This window comes from Gossypium raimondii, chromosome 10, assembly GCF_025698545.1.
Source record: "Gossypium raimondii isolate GPD5lz chromosome 10, ASM2569854v1, whole genome shotgun sequence".
NCBI classification, from domain to species: Eukaryota; Viridiplantae; Streptophyta; class Magnoliopsida; order Malvales; family Malvaceae; genus Gossypium; species Gossypium raimondii.
In genome coordinates this window covers 26,746,953-26,766,989 of record NC_068574.1, presented here as the reverse complement: position 1 = coordinate 26,766,989, position 20,037 = coordinate 26,746,953, and the positions used below count along the sequence as shown (strand labels likewise).

At 35.0% G+C, this 20,037-nt stretch overlaps 1 non-coding gene across 1 annotated transcript; it reads right to left on the bottom strand.

The window, feature by feature from the left end:
- Positions 1 to 10,617: 10,617 nt before the first annotated feature.
- LOC128034285 (small nucleolar RNA R71) lies at positions 10,618 to 10,724 on the bottom strand. Its single transcript, XR_008190415.1, has one exon. It is a non-coding gene; the product is annotated as a small nucleolar RNA R71 (small nucleolar RNA).
- Between the last annotated feature and the right edge of the window lie 9,313 nt (positions 10,725 to 20,037).

The window sequence follows — 20,037 nt, the reverse complement described above, 5'->3', positions numbered from 1 at the left end:
TGTTTCAATAATTATTTGCAAAAAAAATGATCAATTCAATAATTAAAAACTACGCTTTCCCTTAACTGGATATTTATCAAACATTGTATTTTCCTAAATCTTATTGTTTTTACTACATTATTTGTTATTAGTTTTTATTCCAAATTGAACTATTAAACCCCCCTCAATTTTATTCACATTTATACTTCCCACGGATTCGACCTTTCTCACCACTCTACAACAGTTTGTTTTTCTTTCTTTACGAGCAAGATTTATTTTTGAAGGTCTCGACAGCCTACCAAGCTTTTATTTATTTACTTTCAATTTTCATCTTGTAGATTGATTAAATAATTAAGTTACATTAATCTAGAACTCTTAAGTTTGTTTTTACTATAAATATGAATTTAATTTGCACGAGAAAATAACAAAAAAAAACCAAAAAGTCCCACTCAAAATCGAAGGTCTTTTCTCTCCTTTTCCATCTTTTTTATTTTTCTTCGTTTCACCGCTACGCCGTTCTTACATCACTGTTGCCTGCCTTGATCGATTCGCATTCTCCAGTACTAGCCTCTCCCTTGCATCGACCCTTCATTGCTCATCATTGCAGCTTTTTACCTAGGTTGATTGCCCTAGCCTTGATGTTTTCACTCCTACCTTGTTGTGCCTCCATCTCCACTATCCCAGGCTGATGTACCTACTTCATCCAACCTGTGTCAAAAACAGAAGAAACTTGTGGCAATTTTTAGTGGGAGAGTCGAAGGATTCAAGTAGATAAAGATCAAAACGTGAAACTCTTTTTTGTTCGTTTTAAGTTTTCACTTCAGATTTGTTATGTCTTTGAAATTTATTAGTTTTTTTTAATAAAATCACAAATTATATGTAAAACTATAAAAAAATTTAAAAACTTTTTAAAAAGAAAAAATTGAAAATTTTTATGGACTTATAAAATTTTTAATTTAAAAAATTATATTTTTATCTTTTTAAATTATATTTTTATTTCTACGTATTTCTAAAGAGTATGGAACAAATTAATAAAAATTGCAAACATCAAGGGATAAAAAAGTTATTTACCTTTTTTATAATTACCACATCAACAAGTGTAGCGCTCCAAACCTGGCTGCAATGGACTGACCCGAATTCGGAACGTTACATTAGCCACTGATGTGACTCTACTTACCAGTCAACCAACAAACCACAAACCAACCATCACACAAATCTAAAACATTCTTATATAAGTTATTTTTAAACAAAAAATAAACCTAAACCATGCTTCGTTTGTCATAATATAACAAAAAGGACCGAGGGTAAAATCATCATTTTACACAACATCAATGATAAACACATAAATCATAAAATTAATACCACGAGTGTCTTGGGAAATTTATTTTAAACCATTAGAGAAAATTACAACTCAAAACAACATTTAAAGCTCATTTAATTTCAAAACAAAGTTTAAAGACTACATCGTAATTTTATTCAAAATACCCAGTAAAACCATTTTAAGAAATATGAAGTTACCATATTAAAATTGAATATACAAAACCTAGTCATGTAAATTTTCAAAGCATTATGTTGAAAGCATTTATCCCAACCAATTTTAAAAGTTCTAAAAACCATCAAAATTGTCCATATTGTCCATTTACAAACCATTAATAGTTCAAAGTCTAAAACCTTCTAGATTAGTCCCACATTGCCTTCTTTATTGAGTTGGAAACACATCAAACATCTCAAGTTAAATTGCCTTGCTTTTTGGATCACTTGGTAGCTCACTTCTCCTTTTTGATTCAGCTATGTCTTTGCATTGTTAAACATAAAAGAGTGTGAGCTTTTTCAAGTTTAGTGAGTGCTCAAAGGTCGCCACAAGTAATCACAATATCCAAAGTTAGAAGAGAGCATACTACCACAATAAATCATGGTAAGCAATCAAGCATAATTTATAGCATTGGCATAATGTGATTATGAAGCATATATACAAAATATATTACATTGGATAATTAGATTTCCAAATACGACCAATATAATGTGTAGCATAAAGCTATCACTCACCAAACACAACCAAACATAGCCTCCAAACACACAACCAAATATACCCTCCAAACACATCCATTTAAACATGTATACTTATTGTTTTATGCACACACTTTCACATATCACACAACTCATGTTCATATCACATATTCAAGTCTCATATCATATTCAGTCATAAACACATAACATTTTCTTTGTCATCTCAATATACATCACAAAACATCTCATATTTAAGCATCATTTACAAATCATCATTAGTTTAACTAGAAACACTTACTCATGAAACTTAGGATAGGTGATTAGGCTTCCTAAGCTCCCCTTTAACATTTTGAATTGTGCTTAATTGTAGCACACCAAACCACTCACCTTGTCGATACTTCTTGCACAATAATGTCAACCGAGCTTTTCTTTCCCTTTCACCTTGCTCATGGAAGCTCTCGATGAGTCTAACGCTTTGCATTCACATTAAATGCATTACAAACACATTATAAATAACCTCAAATACATTCAAATCATATAAAAATGCATACCACAACTCACCTATCATACTTACCGAAAACTAGCTAGTTTTGTCAAAAATGCGATTTCACCACTCAAATCTAGCTACTAAACCTTAATTTTGATTCCAAAAATTCTAAATATCACCTAATTACATATTTAAACCTTCAATTTAGGCCAATTACATGGATCTCATTTTTCCAAAAAAAAAATCAAGCTAAACATGTTCATTAAAAAGGGGAAAACGTCCAAATTCTTTGAATTTCTTAAAGATATTTAAATTTGACTTTAAAAACCTTTTAATAGGATCGATATAAGTTGAGAATAACTTTGACACTGCAACTTACCTAACTAAAACGAGATCCACCATTATCATGCTTAAAATCAACTTAAAATCAAATGATTTATTAAAATCTTGATTTAATAAATTAAAACTCAATTTGAAAAGCTAACACACTTAGTTTGATCATGAAAAGTTAGAATGTTACCTAAATTTTGCAAAATTGACGATGTATGAAGCTAATTCAAGTTTTCAATGTGTGAAGAACTTTAGAGGAATTGAGGTTGAAAACATGAGTATTCTTCAAAATTGAAGAGAGATTTTGTGTTTGGAGAGCTTGGAAATCAAAAAGGATGAATTAATGATAAGTGATAAAAGTAACATATTTTAATCTTATTCTTAATGTGTTTTGGATGATTATTTATGCAAATTGGTGAATTTTATAATCTTAATCATTCAAATTCATGTTTTTATACTTAGGAGAGCATTTGGGAGCAAAAGGAGCTAAAAACGAGCGAAAATCAAACAAATGTAACATATTTTAAGAGACATGTAACACCCTAAAGTTTGTATGTTTGTTTTTGTGTATTTATGACATAAATATCTGTCAGCTTTAGTGGTTATGTGTTCTGGGAGTGTTTGGGAGGTCCCAAATTCAAGCCTTGTCTTGGGAAAATTTTTGTATTTTTTTAAACAAAGACCTATCACTAGTCAGTAGACTTTTAATTAAATATTGGTAAAATATGTCAGAATGGGCTTATTGGTCTGGTGGTTAAGTGGAGAGCAAAGGAGCAAGAGGTCTGAAGTTTGAACCCCTGTTTGTGCAAATGGGATTTCTTTTGCTGCTTGTGACGTGTGGGTGTTTTGGTTTAGCCGAAATGCTGAAGTGTTTGAGTGGAATTTGAATTTGGTAGTTGAGAGGAAGTGGTGGACGGTTTTTGTAACACCTCGAATTTTGGGCCTAGAAGAAACAGGTTTTGAACAAGGGAACAGTTAGCAGACTGCACATAAATATTTAGTTGTGCATGGAAGTGACATAAATGAATGTCTGCTTCAGTGGTTAAGTGATTTAGAAGTGTTTGGGAGTGTTTGAGAAGCCTAGGTTCAAGTTTTGGCTTCTGCAGAATTTTTAGTTTTGCTCTTAAATAAATTTGGACACTGACATATAGGCCTTATAAATAATAGTGCTTGTTTTATGACACAAAAATAGCTGGTGGTCTAGTGGCAAAGTGGCGTGTTGTGTAACTATAAGGTTTGAGGTTCAAGTCTAGGGTTGCGCAATGAAGTATTTATTTTGCTGCTTGAGCTGTGTAGGTAGTGGAGTTGGACTGAAACACAGCTAAGGGGAGTTTGAATGGAATTTGAATGGAGTTGTTGGGGGAGTTGAGGAGAAATCGGTGGAGTGATTCAATGAGGGATAAGAGGAGAGATTTGAGGAGAAAATCAAGGGATATGAGGGGAGAGGAGAGGTGTGCCGGAATTGGACTTTGTACCCAGGAAAGATTGGCCAGAGGGGATTTTTGCTCATTTTTGGTATACTTCCATTTCGATTTTGTGAGAAGTTTTCACTCTTTTTGCTTGAAGGCTGATGTGGTAGGGGTTTGTGCATATTGTTCTGTCTCGTTTTGTTTGGTGTTGGCAACCTCTCTTTGGCCGAATAGTGGCTTTCTCCATTGTCTCTTTTTCTTTCTTTTCCAAGTAATTCCACTGGTGGCTAATCTATCTTCTCACCTTTTTCATTCTTTCTTTCTTTACCCTCTACCGAAACCTTCTCGTCCCCTAACCATTCTCCTCCCTTCTTCCAGATTTGCTCTCCTTTTTCTACCCTTTTTGTGCTGACTATTTCCTTGCTCTTGGCCGATTTTGTATACCATCTTATTCTAAGGTTTTATACTTTCGGTAAGTTGGTGTTCGTTTTGACTTAAATCGTTCTAATAGATAATTGATATTAAGCGATTCAACTGGATTGCAGGTAATAACCCCGAGATCTAGTGACCAACGTTGTTCCGATGAGTGAAGTGCTTAGGGATTCGGTTGTTCAATCAAGGTAAGTGATTGTCAATCAAGAAGTTATATGTAATGAATAGGATTCTTTTTTTTTAATTCAATTGATATGTGATTAATCGAGTGTTATGGGTGAACATAGGTTCGGAAGTGTTCGAGGACTGTCTGTGCATCTTCTCGTAAACAGGTGTGGAAACACCCCATTGCAATCGTAGAACGGCAAAGTCGAAAATACGGCGTTTAAGACCACACAGGCGTGCGATCGCTCCTGTGGTAAGCCCAACCCGCGAAACATGGGAGATAGACTGTAGAGGCCTCCATAAGCATTTTCATGGGCTTAGGCCGTAATGGGCCACGTTGGGCCGAAATGGGCCGTGTGGGCTCAATGGGCTCGTCGGCCCCACACGGATGAAATCCACGAATTGTGGCTAATACTGAACTCGGCGATATAGATCCCATAGTCGTGGCGAATTCTGGGCTGAACGGGACGCACAAACGTGTGGGCCCACTTGGGCCGAGTAATGGGCCTTGGTCCCATTTATACTATTTTTACCATTTAGGTTACCTAAGTCGCTCGAGGCAACTGTGGACCTTTCGAGCCCATAAGATAAATGACTGAAATACCCTATTAGGGTAAAATGATCGGAATACCCCCATAGGGTAAAATGACCGAAATACCCCTGTAAGGTAAAATGACCGAAATACCCCATAGGGTAAAATAACCAAAATACCCTATAGGGTAGAATGACCGAAATACCTCATAGGGTAAAATGACCGAAATACCCCTATAGGGTAAAATGACCGAAATATCCTCATAGGGTAAAATGACCAAAATGTCCCCACAGGGAAAAATAACCAAAATACCCCCATTGGGTAAAATGACTGAAATACCCTCATAAGGTAGAATGACTGAAATACCCCCATAAGGTAAAATGACCAAAATGTCCCCACAGGGTAAAATCACCGAAATACCCTTACAGGGTAAAATAACTGAAATACCCCCATAGGATAAAATGACCAAAATACCCCCATAGGGTAGAATGACAAAAATACCCCCATAGGGTAAAATTACCAAAATACCCCATAGGGTAAAATAACTAAAATACCCTCATAGGGTAAAATGACTGAAAGACCTCCATAGGGTAAAATGACCAAAATACCCTCATAGGGTAAAATGACCGAAATACCCTCATAGGGTAGAATGACCGAAATACCCCCATAGGGTAAAATAACCGAAATACCCCCATAGGTAAAATGACTGTTATACCCTAGAAGATGAAATGACTGTTATGGCCTTATGTTATGTATGACTGATTTGCTCTATGATATGTAGGACTATGATTGAGCATGACATTTTGCATACACGTATGATATTATGTCACGATATATTGCATGGGGATGGGTTGTTATATTTGGAGGAAGTGTACCCTACTGATAAGGTTGCACGGGTCGCCCAAGACGACTGTGGACCTACTGATGGCTATATGCCGTTTATTTTACTAGCAGCTTTGCTGAAATACTGTTTAGTGCCGCAACCGGTGCTAATCTCGGTGTGTCTGGCTGGGTGGGTCAATTTTATCCCCACATGATGTGTTTGGCGAGACGAAGTGGTGTGTAGAGGCTGGATTGGGTAGGATTTCTAACTGCATATCTGCATTGATTAATGATTTTGTATTGTTACTACATCGATTAATGATATTACATACTGTTCACTGCATGACTGATATCTGTTACTGTTATGGGCTAAGGCCCCACTGATACTATTACTGAAATTGAGCAAATGCCCTACTGATTACTGGCATTGTGATGGGCTCAAGCCCAATCGTTTACTGTTACGGGAAAGGGCTTAAGCCCACACTGAACTGGATTGTTATTGTAACGGGCTCAGGCCCAAACTGCATTTATCTACTGTTTAATTCACTGTTTGCTTGTTAGGGGATTACATACTGAGTTTTCGTAAAATCACCCCTCTATTTAACTGTACAGGTAATCCCCAGTTGTAGGTGGGTCGGTGCTGTGAGGGACTCGATGATGGCCACACAACAGCATCAGCTTTCATTTTTAGCTTTTGATTTATAAGTGACTGAATTTGGGTATTTTTACGTAAAAATGCCTCTTTAAAGTTATAACTTTAAATTGGGTTTTTATTTATTTAGTTTGATATAAGCTGCTAGTTGTAGAAAAAGACGAGTTTTAAAAGGTAACTATTTTCAAAGACACCACGTTTTCGCAACATTTTCTAAAAAAACTTTCGTAATAAATGAGATCTTGGAAAATTTATAATGTTTTAAAAGTGATTAGCTTTCAATGATGCAGGCTTGGAAATGAACAACCCGTTTTGGAATCACCGTTTAATAACAAAATGATTAATTGATTTTAAGGATTTCAATGAAAACAAGTTTAACACTAATAACCTCAATATGACACCACCAAATTCAACCATAACTCCTAGGTCGGGTTTTGGGTGGTACAGTTTTGGAAGGTGTTGGAGTGATTTGAGGAGAAAAATAAGGGATGGAGGAGTTTCAAATTATCCCAATTAGGTAGTGGAAGTTTGACGGAGAGAATTTAGTAGTGAATTAAGAGATTTTAGGGTTATCGAGATTCTTATTGAATTATTCTATTCATATTTTTTTATCTTCTTTATTTTCCTCAATGATAGAATTTTCAGTTTTCTCTTCTCCTCTTCCTCCTTTCTGCTGCCGTTTTCCTTTTTTATTATTTTTTTACTGTTGAAATTCTTGTGCTCACCCATTCTTTTTTCTTCTCAACTTCTTTCCATTGTGTCTTGTGTCGTTCATTGATTAACTAGGATCGTTCGGTAAGTACTCATATTTTTTACGTTGTTTCTCTCCAAAAATTCTGTCGATTTTCCTTTGGGATTTCTTCTCTCTTTTGCTGAAACCTACCGTTCTCTTCCCATTTTTCTTTCACTTCTGCTTTCATCTCGAATACAATTGCACTTTTGTTCCTTCTTTTGGCGTTTCGTGGACAACTTCGGTAAGTGATTTTATGTGGTTAGTGGTTGAGAATGTTAAGTTTCTGACTAGGGTTTATTATGTTGTTTGGGCAACATCTTTTCACTTGGATCGAGACTCTTCTGGTACTACTTCATAATCAAATCGATTTGAAGCGTTAGGGGTAAGTTTCAATCGCTTAATAGTTGAGTAACCCATTCGGGTTGGTTTTAATTCATCAGTTAAGTGACTAACTAAGTAGTATTTTGGTCAATTATAGGTTTGGGATTGCTTGGAGTTGCTTTTGCCTCAAAAACGTTACAAGTGTGTAACCACAACACTAAAAACAGTAAATGGCGAAAAGCCAGAAAATGAGGCTGTTGACGCTACACAGGCATGTGGTCGCCACTGTGGCAGGCTGTGTGATAGAACACGGGTATGTGATCGATAAAGTAAGCTGTGTGTGATGCACGGGCCGGACCGAATTAGGTCGTGTAGGCCACACGGGCTTGTGGGCCCCACTTAAGTATGTGGGATTTTTGGACCAAGCCATGTGATCTATATGGCCAAGGTCAATTTGGGCCATGTGGGTCGACAGGCCCGGGTGAACATCATGGGCTTGTAGGCCCATTTTCACTATTTTATTACTAAGGTTACACGGATCGCCCGAGTCGACTGTGGACCTACTGTAGGGTCAGTAAGCTTACCTAGACCCCTAATTGACTGAAATGACTGTACGACTGATATATACATTTACATGTTATCGAGCATGATGATATTTAATAAGTTGACATTGTATGCACTGCTGCCATGATATAGCATGTCATAATTGTTTATTGCAGTGCATTGGGTTGGAGGTTGGTATTATGCAGAGGAAGTGTACTAGAAGTCCTCGGACCTAATTTACTGACAGCTCAGCTGCAAACCATTGTTTAATGCTGCATTTGGTACTTTTTGGAGTGTAGGGATGGGTGGGTTGATAATATCCCCACATGGAGTGTAAGGTTGGACAGAAATGGTGTGTAGAGGCTGGCTGGGTAGGATTTTATGATTGTATATCTATTACTGTACTGATTACTAAAATTGTAATGGGCCAAGACCCTAATGCATCACTGCTTCTATACTAAAATGGGCTAAGGCCAAAACTGAAATTGAATCTCGTACTAAAAGGGCCTAGGCCCAGCCTGTTCTATATGGGGAATTATACACTGAGTTTTTCTAAACTCACCCTTCTAATTTATCTATACAAGTAATCCCTAGGCTTAGACGGATCAGTGCGGCGGAGGACTTAGTGGTGGCCACACAACCTTATTTGACTCTGTCTCGTACTTAACTATGATTTTAAATTTCATTTGGAAATTTTATTATAAATATGGCCTCTATGGATTTTTCTTAAATTTGGGATTCTTAATTTATAACTACTAGTTTTTAGGAAAACTTGAGTTTTCAAAAGAACCAAACGTTTTAACAAAATACTCACGATTACGCAATCTGTTTTAAAAGCTTTCGCATAGATTAAATGTTTTGAAAGCTTATCTCTTGTTTTAATATTTCCTAAATATTAATTAATGTTTAATGTGCTTAAATAAAATGAGGAAAGGTCCCTGTTTAAGAGTAGATCTAGCATAACTGAGTGGAGTTGCATGCAATTCCAGAAATATGATGACATAAATCTAGCGGATTAGCGTCAAATCTAATAAGGGAATCCATAGATTGAGTTAATGCAACAAAATAGGTTTTAATTAGAAAAAAATTTCAATTAATCAACCTAGAGTTAGTTTCTCTTACTCTCAAAAGAGATATTAACATAATTTCGAGATTTCTACGGATCAAGATACCAAGTGACTAAATCGTTTAATTCAGATTCATAATGATAGACGAAGTCTAGGTGGATTCTTTCCTGGTTATTGTTTAGCTTCTTAGTTATTATACAATTATTTTCCCGATTTATTCTCTGTCGAGTTCTTTAGTTAATTAATTTAGTAAATGTTAGTTTCAACCAATCACTCCAATTTATTGGTTAACTAATAGAAAAACGGTAATTACTAATATTTTTAGTCATTTTGGATACGATAACTTTACTCACCGCAGCTATACTATTTATCGATAGGTGCAATTGCCCTTATCGTATTTTTAGTTAGTTCTGTGACTATCAAGTTTTTGGCGTCATTGTCGATGACTAAAATATTAGGAAAACTTTATTTCTATTAATTTAGCCATTTTTATGTTTTTTATTTTTTATTTTTGTTTTAATTTAATTTTTAGATTTTAATTTTCAATTTGTTTGCTTCTAACAGCTTCTTTTGGTTTATGACTAGAGGAAACTTGTTGGGACCGTTGCTTTTTTACAGTGGGATTGAAAGTACTTCTCGTAGAAATGGTAGAGATGTTAGAGAAGCAAGGCAAAGTCAACAGAATATAGAATACGAACAAGAGGAAAATAATATTATAGTGGCGATGGGTAATAATTAGAATAATCAGCTACCTCCTATAGATCCTATCCCTTATACTATGTATGATTACACCAATCCCACTCTAATTGGGGCTGAATTGAGTATTGTGAGACCTACTATTGTTGCAAAGATTTTTGAGTTGAAGCTTAACACAATTCAGATGGACCAGTAGTATGTTCAATTTGACGGTTTGCAAGATGAATATCTAAATACTCATTTGACTAATTTTCTAGAGATTTACAGTAGTTTCAAGATTAATAGGGCCACTAATGGCGCAATTCGCTTACGGTTGTTTCCATTCTTGTTGAGGAGCAAGGCAGAACAATGGTTGAATTCTTTACCACGATGTTCTATCACTACTTGGGCTCAAACGACAGAGAAGTTTCTCTTTAAGTATTTTCCACCGGCTAAAACAACTAAGTTGAGGAATGGCATTTCTTCCTTTGTCCAGATTGATTTAAAGACATTATATAATGCATGGGAGAGAGTCAATGATTTATTAAGAAGGTGCCCTCATCATGGGTTACCTCTGTGGTTACCAGTTCAAACTTTCTACAATAGTTTGAATCCTTCGACTAGGCAATTAATTGATGTAGCAACTGGTGGAACATTGAATAACAAAACACCTGAGGCAACTTATGAGTTTATTGAGAAGATGGCACTGAATAATTATTAGTGGCAAGTCATGAGAACTAAACCGATGAAAGTAGTCGATGTTTTTAATCTGGATGCAGTTACTATGTTGTCGAACCAAATGGAAGCACTGAATAAGGAAATTGATTATTTATATTTTTCTACGTAGGTGAACCTGTAAGAGTATGCCTAAAGATCAATCATGAGATGGTTGTAATAACATACTTGATTTACCATGTTTATTAATATAAGGCGTTGCCATTATCATTTCAGTTTCTTTTCTATGTGTATAAATAAATTGTTTTATAATAATGTCCTAAGAATAATATGATTATTCTTAAAAGATCCTTAGTCAAGTATTATTGTTGACTAGGACAACAATAATGCATTAAGACTAACATGTAGCTGGTTGATGATAAAGAGTTCTCATTGATATGGAGTGTCAAAATCAATACATGAATATGTATGTTAGAAAACAACATATTGGACTGACCCGCTATGAGTATGTTTCTTGGATTATTATGTAATTGTCACAACATTACTCATAGTGATTAATATGTATATGATCCTCAGACTTGAGATCATCATTATCCCAACATCGTGAGTTGTATATTTTGATACAGTTAAACGTACACCGTAACTGGTTGTTCTATAAAGGCTGATGTTGTATATACCACAACCTATGTAGAGGGATATGGTTGATCAATATAGGATAAGCCCCTCCTACATAGTGGGAGTAATATCTTAGACTACTTGATTGAGACTAGAAATGCATGGTAATGCTCAAATAAGTTTATATGAGATGTCATACTTATTTATATGTCATAGTTTACTCAAGATATCAAGGAACATGGGATGAACTATGCAAATGTGACTATTCCATGACTTGTGTCCATTCCAGAGATAAAGGACTTAAGGATTAATGCATGAAAGGTTAATCACAAAAAGGTTATGTCGAATCATGACTTCTTGTAACTTAAGTAGCAATGATGCATTACAACAAATCCAGTGATGTAATACGATGCAAATGGAGATGGAATGATTAATTCAGAATGTTTACCCTTCGGGTACCGGCATTCCAACAAATCCAGTGATGTAATATAGTGATGTAATACGATGCAAATAGAGATGGAATGATTAATTCAGAATGTTTACCCTTCGTTCTAGAACAAAGAATGGGCAAGTCAACTATATGGGTAACAATTCTAGACCTCAAAATAACCCTTATAGTAATAACTATAATGTAGGGTGGAGGAACTATCCCAATTTTTCTTGAGGTGGTCAAGAAAATTAGAGAACACAACCCCCTATGGGGTTTCAGTGATATTATCAGCAAGAGAAGAAACTGAACCTTGAGGAGATGTTGGCAAACTTTATCCCGGTGTCAGAAACTCATTTTCAAAACACTAAGGCAAGACTGGAAAATCAGCAAGCATCAATTCAAGGACTTGAAAATCAAATGGGACAGCTTACTAAATTAGTTTCAGAAAAAGCACATGGTAGTTTGCCTAGCAATACTGAAACTAACCCAAGAGAGCAGCTCTACGCAATTGTTATTCGAGACATGGAATGGTTATGTGAACCTGAACAGAAACCAAGGCAAGAAGTTATGGTGAGCAATGATGATATTAAGGAAGATAAGAAAGAGAATAAGCCAATTGTCTAAGAATACAAACCTCGATTTCCATATCCAAACACGTTGAAGAAAGACCACACAAATGAACAATATGGTGAATTTATCAAGCTCTTAAAAAAATTACACATTAACTTACTGTTTGTTGAAGCTCTTTCGTAGATGCCCAATTATATAAAATTTTTAAAGGAGATGTTAACAAATAAAAGGAAGTTAGATGACTCGTCTATTGTGGAGCTCAATTTAGTTTGCTCGGCCATTCTACAAAACAAACTACCTAACAAACTTAAAGATTTAGGGAGTTTTACTATTCCTTGTCTCATTGGTAGTTTAAATATTGAAAATGTTTTGGCTGATTTAAGGGCTAGTATAAATTTCATGCCTTACAAAATGTTTAAACAACTTGGTCTTGGGAAACCCAACCACACTAGGACGAGTATTCAACTAGCGGGTAGAACTATTACATTTCCTAGGGATATTATTGAGGATGTACTTGTGAAAATCGATAATTTCATATTCCTTGTTGATTTTGTTGTATTAAACATTGATGAGGATAGTGAGCTACCTATGATCTTAAGTCGACCCTTTTTAGCCACTGCTAGGACTATTATCGATGTTGGTATTGGTTAACTTGTGCTTCGTATAGGTGATGAAAAGATTACTCAGCAAGCACGTGATTTTGTAAAAGTCTCTAGTGAGCAAGATGATACTAAATGTCCTGTTAATGTTAGTAATGATGTGGCTCAACATTCTTTTCATGAAATTCCTCATAAAAACGTGTTGGAACCATGTTTTAGTCAAGGTGACAGGAACCAAGCAATAAATGAAGAATGAATGGTACAACTCGATGAACAAATGTATGGTGAATGCATGTTGAGGAGAAATCAAGAAAACAAGATGAAGAAACAATGCGACACCATGATATGCATTTGATTAGAACAAACCAATTCAATGTTGGGGATAAAGTACTGCTAGACCGAATTTTTCCTTCAGAGCTTAAGTCAAAAGGATCTACTCCGTTTTTGGTACTAAATGTTTTTCCATACAAGACAATAGAGGTAACACATCGTAAACAACACTTAACTTAAACCTCATTTTGGTGATAAAATTAATAACAAGCAAGAGGAGTTTTGACTCCGAGAACCATCGTAACCGTGCACATACAGGCTAAAATTTAGCTTAAACTCTAAATAAGTGTTTCTTGGGACGCAACCTACGTGTTTTTTTATGTTATGTTCTTTATTTTATAATTTTCTAAATTAAATTTTTTTAACCCACACCGGCGTGTCCCAGGCTGTATGCACGATAGAGTAATTTACAGTGAGTTAAATACTTTGAAAACATGGTCGTGTAGGACAAACGACTTGGAAACACGGGCGTGTCCTGGGCCGTGTGAGTCCTGGAACTTAATTTTTCCAATTTTGATTGTTACATGGCCTGAGGTGGTCCATACAGCCTAGAAACACGGCCATGTGACAAACACGTCATTGACACATAGGTGTGTCCACGGCCGTATGAACACTAAAGTGAATTTTTCAATTTTATTTCCAACCAGTGAGTTACACGGGCCAGAGACACAGCTGTGTGTAAGACACGACTTATCACACGGGCATGTGTGAGACCTTGTGCTCCACACGATCTCGCACACGGGCATGGGAGAAGTGAAGGATAATCACACATGGCCTAGCACTTGGTCGTGTGTGGCACACAGTCTGGGCACACGGGCATCTTTATGACCGTGTTAACATTGGGCTTAATTTTTTTTAATTCCCAGAAGAGCTGTGACACAACCTATGGCCCAACACGGACCTAACCACGACCATGTCCCCCTTTTAAACCTTAATTCTCCTTTTTGTTTTGTCTTTTTTCTCTTCCAAGAACCCTAGCCACTATTCTACCAAGCCCCTCGCCAGTTCAGCCTTCAGCCTTAATCACACACCAGTCCACTTTGGCTCTCTATCCCGCACACTACCCCTATCACCATTCGTCCCTCGTCGCACATTTATCTATCCCTGTCGTGTGCAACCTTCCCCTTTCCCCTTCCTTTCTCTTTCCACCATCCACCTCCCATACACAAACAACTCTCCTGACTTTTTCCTTTCCGCTCCCCGCACCTTCGTCAACCAATTTCCTCCAACCCGCAATGCCCTTACCCCTTCTGTTCCTCACACCGACATTGCGTCTCTGCTACCGTTTGGCCCTTACCCTTTGCTTTTTCTTTTTATTTATTTTATTTTATTTTATTTTATTTTATTTTTTATATTTAGTAATTATTAGTATTATTATTTATTTGCTTATTTATGTTTATTGTATTCATATTGGTATTTATTATTATTCTTATTGTTTTTTATGTACTTATTTTAGTAGTTTTGTTTTAGATTTATTCTTATTCTATTTATTTATTAGGATTAGTTGTTCGATTATATGTTTTTCTTTTTAGTATTGGTTTGCATATCAAATTTAGTTTTCATTTTTATTGTTATGTTCTTTCTTTTTATTATCATTTGCATTGTATCATTCTATTATTTATTATGTTTTTAGTATTTCATTGAGATTCGTTGTTAGTTCAGGTTCGGTGGTCGTTGTGTTTTTTATTGGATTGTGTTATTATGTTTATTATGATTGTTGTGTTTCGTCCATCTTCTTTCATGGTGATTTTTGGGGTTATATTTTCCTTCAGGTACATCATGACTAGCACGTGAGGTAAGACTAAAGACGTCATTCCCGCTTTGAAAAAGTGGAATACTCCAGGCGCGACCTCATTATTAGGCCCTACCTCCGACGCACACCATCCTTCTTTACAGTTTTCATAGGGCCCTCATGAGGACCTATATCAGCATCTCAAACAACAACCATTGGGATTGGACCATTGCATTGATTGGGTGGGCGGCCCTAGAGTAGATCCACTTGGCCGATAGCATACGAGCACTGATTGCTATAGATCCATGGGACCATTTTTTCTCTATTTTCAAGCCTACCTACTCGGAGCTGACACTAGATTTTGGTTCGGTATTCGTTCTACAGCACATGATGTCGAGCCGCGATGAGTCGCTTACTATTTCCTTCCAACTCGGTGGTACGACGCATTATCTTAGCGTCCCTGACTTCAGTGTTGCCCTTCGGTTCTATTCTGAGGAGTTCATGAGTGTCAAGGATTTCCTTACCTTATATCGGTACATCTATTATTTACCGTCTCTATGTTGAACAAAGCTTACTGCTAGTACAACACCCTATGACTGGAGTCAGTTAAAGGTGACTTCACTACCTCCGGCCTTGCGCTATATCTATGCCATCTTGGCCCACACATTGACTGGTCGGAGGGGAAGTGTCAGGGTCGTTGGTACATCCGATGCTTATTTTCTTTAGAACATGATGATGCAGTGCACATTCGATCTCGCTTACTTCATCGCACTTGCTTGTCACCACCAGACTGAGCGTAATAGGAAGGGATTTGTTTGGGCCCTTACGTGACGCGTCTAGCATGACATTTTGGCCTCCTTAACACATCAGAGCATTCCTCCTCCTTCACATTGGTCGGACAGATGATCCCACAAGGATTATCCATTATGTGTCATATGCAGATGATTGAGCGCTCTCATGGAGTGGGTCCTCCTCAATACCGACTATCTCATTCTGACTTTCAGGATAAGCATGAGGACTTCCCTCATGATGTCCCTTTCCACCATGAGGATCCACCTAATCATCCACCTCGGAGTCACCCTGCTATCGTCCCTATTGCTACACTAAAGGACCTCTCCGAGCGGTTCACCCATTTCGAGCAGTGTTGCTTTGAGTGGTTTGACAGTATTGATGCTACTTTATAGCAGATCTGTCAATATCTCCACATTTCTTCTACTGAGCCTGCGCCTCACAATCCAGATTTCTCTCACAATGAAGATCACTGATCTGCTTTCTTTATTTTCTTTTCAATTTTATTTTTATTTTTGTTTTTGGTTGTTTTATTTTTATTTCTTAGGCTTATTTCGTTTATTTTCCTTTGAACTATGTTTTTATTTTTATTTTTTCTCCGGTTGTTTCATTTGAATTTGTATCCCATTAATCTTCTTCATTATTTGTGTTTATTTTCATATTAGTTTATTTGGAACCTTGCACTGCACTTACATTTTCCCACAATTCTGGTTTCCACTATTCTGGTGATTTCATCCATATTCAGGGCAGTGTCAGTTTTCTCCCTCTCTTTTGATATTCTGTTTATTTTGTGCTTATATCTATTTGTACATTGAGGGCAATGTACATCTTAAGTGTGGGGAGGTTGTTTATATAATTATTAGAAAATCCCTAAATTATTTGTTGTGTTTAAGTAATGTTCTCATACATCCATTAGAGTGAATTGTTTTTATTTAAGATTTTAATTGATGTTGTTTAGGATTAATTTGTAGATATTTGTGCATTAGTTGATTTAAACTTTAAGACATGAGAGAGTCAAGCATTATAAGCTATTTTTTAGAAATAAATATTTTAGGTTGTTTCCTTGAATTGAGGTATTATATTGAAGTTTTGAATTTGCAAGCTTGACATCAAAACCATAATTTTTTGTGAGATTTTGAGCCTATAAAGAATGCATTTTTCATGCTCATTTTATTTTTGGTTATGAGTGTGTCAACTTGATTTGTTATTCTAGAACTTGCTTCAATTATGCATGTTAAGGCTACACCATTGATTTTATTTACTGAGATGATGCAGTCACTTAGGTTTTAACCCACTTAACCTGTAAAAAAGCTTACCTATTGAATTAACCCTTAGTGAACCTCGTTGAGCCAAACACACCTTTTCTTGATTAAGCTATGAATGTTAACCCGTGACCCATTTATTCGTTGTGACTTTGTCCTGTTTTATTGACTCCCTTTTTGAAGAGATTTGATTTGGTTAGTTGCCTAACTATGTTCCTTTATTTGAATTGTTGAATTTCTTCTTGTTCTAAAAAAAATATCAAAATTATGATTGAACTTGAATAATTAGCTTCATTTTGTGTTGAAAAGCTCGTTTTTGTTGTTGAAAATTTTTTTGATTGATGCACTTTCTTTTAATTCGGCATTTGATTTTTTTAGTTTGATAATTTATCAACTCAATCTCGATTATAACCAACTTTTCTAGCTTTTTTCCATACCCTTAACCTAAGCCCCATTACAACCTCGTAAACACTTCTTGATTGGTGTGCCACATCATTTTAGAGTGGTGGAGATTTAATTTTCAAGCAAGCCTATGGTAATGACATTTCTTGTTCAATTGTTGGGTGCATATTTCTCGAACCTTAAACACTTTGGGTGCTTTGAGTGAATCTTTAGTGAGGATGTCAATTCTTGTTGATTTTGAATTAAAGGTAATTACTTAAATAAGGGGAGACACCTATGTTTTCGTGCTTTAAAAATGTAGGCTTGGATTGTTTGAGTCTTTAGTGTCCTTTTAGTTGAATTGACAATGCATGATTGTTCGCAAATTACTTTTGAGACATTATTGATAAGAATTACAAGTTGAGAAAGATTAACTTTAATGTTGGTTTAGGATTTTTCTTAAGGACAAAAAAAGGCTTAAGTGTGGGGATATTTGATAAGTGATAAAAGTATCATGTTTTAATCTTATTCTTAATGCGTTTTTTGATGATTATTTGTGCAAATTGGTAACTTTTATGGTCCTAATCCTTTAAATTCATGTTTCTATACTTAAAAGAGCATTTGAGAGCAAAAGAAGCAAAAAAAACGGGCTAGGCCTTCCAACACGGGCTGGACACACAGTCGTGTAAGCCACATGGGCGAGCACAGGACCATATGCAAACCGTGTCGATTTCACGATTTGCATCCCAAACACGCAAAAAATACAATTTTTAGGCTTTTCAGGCATTCTAAAACCTATATATACCAAATAGAAAAGAGAATAGGGAGCTATCAAAGAGTATTGAAGAAAACAACTCGAAGAACACCATTGAAGCCAACTCTAAAGCATGTTGACACCATTTTTTGATGAAAACGGGGTCGACTTGGATTTTGAAAATGAAAACGGGAGTCGCCACCAATCATTTTTGATAAGGTGTGATCGGATCACCTTGAAAAAATGTTGTTTTTAATAAATGATTTGATTTTATTAAAACAACAATTTTGGTCCACAAAATTTAGAAAACGGGTTCGGGAGTCAGTTACGCACGAGGAAGGGTTAGCACCCCCGATACGCCCAAAATTGGTACCTTAGTTGATTATTTAATGTCTTAATGTCGAAAGCTGGAAGTTTGAAAAGATTTAAAATACGATTCTCTTTTATTAATGTTGATTTTAAAATGCTTTAATTAAATCAAAATTGGAAAATGCCTCCTTATCTCGAAGTAACAAGACGTTACACCCAGTAAGTTAGGACCCGACACCTCATATTTTGAGAGTAAGTTTGCATTTCTTTTTATTTAAACCTCATTTATTTTAATTTTAAAAGGATATTCGGTTACTTAGAATCAACGAGAAAAATCGAAGCCCAGTAAGTTAGGGCACGATTTCTCGAATTTTCTAAATATAGAATATTACCTTTATTTTTGAAATTTTATGCATTTGGAAATTTAAAAGGATATTTTACTATTTAGGTTTAACGAGAAAATCGAGACCCAGTAAGTTATGGTACAATTTCTCGAATTTCCAAAATGCAAAATATTGCCTTATTTAGCAAAATTCCATTTCAATAATAGTGGGTAATTTATTTGAAGGTAAGCATTTATTTTGTTTGAAATAAAATAAAGTAACATAAGTTGGATAACTATGTCGAATTTAATTTACAATATGATGACGTGAAATAACAATATAATAATAAATATGGAATAATGATACATGGATAATTACACAAATGTATGACAATAATATGAAAATACGAGTACACTAATTATGGTACACACAATAGCAAAAATCTCACAACATTCATCATTCAAATACAAACATTAATAAATAAAGACCCATTAATTAGACAAACAATTAAGAAATGTAAAAGCAAAGTAAAATCGAATAAGATGTAAAAACGATGTTAAAATGATAGTGATGAGTTTAAAATAAGTAATGCCAAACAAGAAATTTAAGGTTAATAATATATAAGTCAATTTTTTAAAATGTATATAAGTATAAGATACGTAATGTAAGAAAAGAAAAATCTTTGAAAAGAAAAACAAATGAAGCATTTTAAAAATAAATAAGTTGCGTTTAAAAAGGTATATAAAACAATTTTAAAATAATAAAACGAATTCAACGAAATGATGCGTAAAATGAATTCAAAATAAAAACAGTTTATAATAGTTAATATACATATATAACACATCTTAACATAAAATAAAATAAACAATAAAAGCAAACCAATATATCATATAAAAAAATTTGGAATGTTATATAGAAAAGGATATGTATAAACAAAAATGTTTAATATAAATAAATCGTAAAAGTAAAATGAAATAAAACTATTTAAATGTAATAATATATATAAAAGAAAAAAATTACACGGTTAAAAAGAAAATGAAAATGAAATCAAAACAAACAAAACTAATAATAATAAACAAGAGCAATTTAAAAGAAAAATAAAAATTAAAGAAAT